This window comes from Poromitra crassiceps (assembly GCF_964638095.1).
Source record: "Poromitra crassiceps genome assembly, chromosome: 18".
Lineage (NCBI taxonomy): Eukaryota > Metazoa > Chordata > Actinopteri > Beryciformes > Melamphaidae > Poromitra > Poromitra crassiceps.
Window position 1 is genome coordinate 30,874,842 of NC_139636.1, and position 4,515 is coordinate 30,879,356.

The 4,515-nt window shown below is 40.3% G+C and overlaps 1 long non-coding RNA gene across 1 annotated transcript; it reads right to left on the reverse strand.

Annotated features, from left to right (window-relative positions):
• Positions 1-1,115: 1,115 nt before the first annotated feature.
• On the reverse strand, positions 1,116-1,756 carry LOC310793401. The gene is made up of 3 exons (XR_014553525.1): positions 1,617-1,756; positions 1,369-1,458; positions 1,116-1,244 (listed from the first exon to the last, which is right to left on the reverse strand). It is a non-coding gene; the product is annotated as an uncharacterized lncRNA (long non-coding RNA).
• Between the last annotated feature and the right edge of the window lie 2,759 nt (positions 1,757-4,515).

Below are 4,515 nucleotides of genomic sequence, written 5' to 3' on the forward strand. Positions count from 1 at the left end.
AGCTGTTACAGATGATATAAACTGTGCTGTAAACATGTTATATACTGAGAGACAGCAGCTGTAACAGATGATATAAACTGTGCTGTAAACATGTTATATACTGAGAGACAGCAGCTGTTACAGATGATATAAACTGTGCTGTAAATATGTTATATACTGAGAGACAGCAGCTGTTACAGATGATATAAACTGTGCTGTAAACATGTTATATACTGAGAGACAGCAGCTGTAACAGATGATATAAACTGTGCTGTAAACATGTTATATACTGAGAGACAGCAGCTGTAACAGCAGCTGATCCAAGTTTTGTCTCTAAATATACTAATGCACTTATAGGTAAATATTGAACAAGGGGCTTTAACAAAGCTGTTATTAATGAGGAACTGTCACACGTTCATCTCACAGACCCAGTGCTGCTTTCTGTCACATGACCCGTCAATCCACTTGTTCAAAGGGTCACTAGAATAAAAATCCAGCACAGCACAGTCATAGTCACCCAGACTATCAGGCTGCCCCTCCCTCCAGTACCTGAAACAGAGGAGGACAAGGAGTCAAACCCTGTGGTGAAGACATGGTCCATACTGTAGCTACAGTGACTCTGGAAGTCTCACACCAATGAGTCAGAACAAATGTGATCAGGTCTTACGCTGTGGTCAGAGGTGATCCATCCACCCATCTCCAGGTCCCTTCTGTCTCTCTGTCTGTCAGACCAATCCACATATTCCTGTGTAGTCCAACCAGGAAGTCCTGTTTGTGGAGACAGAAGTGGAGGGTTCACACACAATGCATGCACGCACGCACGCATCCCCACACACACACACACACACACACACACACCTGTTCCTCTCTGCTGTTGATGATCACCAGATCAGCTACTCTCTTCAGACAGTCCTGTCTGCTCTCTTCCCAGGTTTTCCACGCAGCAGCAGAGATGTAGTACCACTTAGAGTCAAATTTAGTCCAACAATTAGACTTTTGGGCTGCGACAAATCAACACAACACAACAAAACATGTATGTTAATGATCACACTCACACATAAAATAATAACTATGTGAACTGCTTTCATTTAATGATATCATTTAACTTATTCTGATCAACATCAACATTTACTCACTCTGGTTACATAAACCCGCTCTCAGGATGGTCTGTAACTGGTCTCTCTCTTCAGTCAGGATGTTGTTACTGGTCTGTAACTGGTCTCTCTCCATCGTCAACAGCCCTAGCTTCTGCATATCTGAATTATCTGAAAGCAGTTGTCAGATAAAACCATGTTCCTTGAATTAGTCCTTCTAGGTTGGAGGAATTGAGATATCTGCTTCTCTTGGCAGTGAGCAAACATAAGGAATTGAAAATAGAAAGACACTCACGCACGATGAGACGCAGAGAGACGTTGAGAGCAGCTTGTGTAGCACACAGCAGCCCAAAGCTCACCAAGACCAGCTTGTAAACATTTCCCTCTGTGGAACCAACATTCACATGTAGGACAGCAGCTCACAAAACCATTTCCACTGCTCACTGCTGTTTATAGTGTCAAGAAGATGTATCAAGCAAAATGTGACATCTTCAAATCATCTTATTCTCTTATTCTATCTAATTCTTCTCATATTTTTCTTACCATGTCTCTTGGCTACGCGCTGATGCCTCTCAGCAGAATGAGCCATCATGGGATGATCCTCGTTGATCTCAGTTATTTCAAGTTCCTCTCGTCGGGCACGACGAGCAGACCTCGCCATGCTGCAGCTCTCTCTGCTTGTGACGTCTGCTTCTGTGGCTTGACTCTATATGTTGGACTGAACTCTGACAGCATTTGCGTAAATCACACCTAGACCACACTAACGCAGGGAGGAAGTTGACTGTGCAGTTAGTCTCCAACACAATGCTTTTTACTTTGCACCTTATAATTTGAGACAGTTGTTCTGTATCGCTCTGTCTTCTACTACTGATGTGACCTCTGTGCTGCAAACTGCACTAAGTCATATTCCACCTGACTGATGTGAGCTCTGTGCTGCATACTGCACTAAGTGATATTCCACCTGACTGATGTGAGCACTGTGCTGCATACTGCACTAAGTGATATTCCACCTGACTGATGTGACCTCTGTGCTGCATACTGCACTAAGTCATATTCTACCTGCTTACTGATGTGAGCTCTGTGCTGCATACTGCACTAAGTCATATCCCACCTGACTGATGTGAGCTCTGTGCTGCATACTGCACTAGGGCTGTTCGATTTTGCGTAAAACTAAAATTGACGATTTTCTTCTCTCAAAACTCGATTTTCAATTTCGATTTTTTTACGAGCTTGAAAATGGCATTCAAGAGGTCACAGTGACCTTGACCTTTGACCACCAAAATCTAATCAGTTCACCCTTGAGTCCAAGTCGACGTTTGAGCCAAATTGGAAGAAATTCCATCAAGGCGTTCCTGAAATATCGCGTTAACGAGCTTGGAAATGGCGTTTGTGAGGTCACAGTGACCTTGAACTTTGACCTTTGACCACGAAAATCGAATCACTTCCTCCTTGAGTCGAAGTTGATGTTTGAGGCAAATTTGATGAAATTCTGTCAAGGCATTCTCAGATATCGATTTAACGAACATCGGACGGACGGACGGATAGCCCAAAAACCGGCCTGCTATCGCCAGCGGAGGCATAAAAACTGAAAAATAAAATATTGTGTGGGAAAAGTTGTGTGAACTGACAGTTTTGTGTGGATTTAGTAAGAAGTACAGCCTGCTAGAGTGAGACACACTGTAATGCATTCATGTGAAACTGAAAAATTGACCGAAATAAATTATTTACTTACTTACTTACTTACTTACTTACACACTCAAGGCTGGCTCCATACAGTAGGGTCCCATTATGAAGGCTGAAATAAAACATAAACTGCAATATCTCAAATGGTACAAAAGATAAATGAAAGCTGAATTGAGGTGATCCAGTCCTAAATGTGGTCACTTGTTTCAGTTTAAATGGAGTGTCTAGCTTAAAGTATGAAGGAGCAATTTCAAAGAGGGCACATTGGTTTCACATTGAACTGCTGTTTAAAACCAACAGCAGTTGCCCCCAGAAGCTGTAGAAGCCGCTTGTTTACAAAAACCTGATCCCTCATATACTCTGGTTAAAAAGTTCCATAAAGTGTGTATTGCTATTTTAAGAGTAAACGTTTTCGCTTTGTCCAGAAGATGTCGCCAAATACTAGACATGACTAGGATAAATAGAAAGGAGGAATTGGATGTAAATGCTAAAGATAAAACACTTTTATAAAACATAATAAAAACAGATTTCAGTGGACACCAGTCAGAATCTGAATTGTTTTGAACCTTTTAATATTACGTTTTCATAACGGAATATACATATATATATCTAGGATTTTATCGCTTTAGCTGATGCTCTTAAATGCCAACAGTGGAATGAGTCAATATTTCTGAATCCCATAATTGTCCTACATTACATTACATGACGTCATTTTGCAGACACTTTTGTCCAAAGTGAGTTACAATAACTGCATTTTGTATAGTGAAACCAACTGCATCACATAGTCTTCATCAGCTAAGCCTTTTAATATATAAGTAGCAATAGTAGTTGTTGTTTTTTACAGTGAGAACATCGCATAGGATATACCAGTGAGAATGTCATTAGTGCAATGGTGGTTGGCATAAGAATAATAATAAAAACAAATCCATCATTGGAGCATTCAGGACTAAAGTTGTCTCTAAACTGATTCCAAATAAACATAAATTGTTTATGGAAGTTTTATAGTCTCCCAGCCAATAACCTCAATGGACTCCTTTAAGTTCCTAGGCACCCATATCTGCAATAATCAAAAATGGCACACCAATACAGACCACATAATCAAATTAGAATGCCGGCACCGCGGATATATGCCATATATCCATGTCTGTACAGACTTTGACGTTTGAGCAAAATGTGAAGAAATCCCGTCAAGGCGTTAGTGAGATATTGCGTTAAAAAACTGGGTTACTGGGTGATGTCTGTATGCACTTTATTATGATGCACTTTATGTGATGTAACTATGATGCAGTGTCTTTTTTACATTCTGTATGTACCGAAAACAAATACCACCATGGCAATTAAAGTTCTATTCTATTCTATTTTATTCTATTCTATTCTATTCTTCTATTCAGAAGTGGATTGGTTAGAGAGACTTTGCCATAGCTTGGAGTTTTAGTACGGTAATTTGACTCCCCCTGCACTCTAGATAACTGCAATTTGTTGTTCTAAACTATCACAGTTGATTAGTCTTGTAGTCTCAACACTAGGATAGCTGTTTACTGGTCACCATAGAGTCAAGGTCTAAGCGACACAACAAAATGAGTGTTAGATGTTCTTGCATGCAATGTGAAATATGACATTCTTCTTTTCTTTCCATGGGATATGGATGGATTGTCCATAGAAAAAGGCCTGCATGCTCTGGGGCTACATGTCTCATACTTGCATGTTAGTTTTGGTTTATTTCTCAATGAGTCACCGTCTGGTTGAGAGAGGAAGAGAA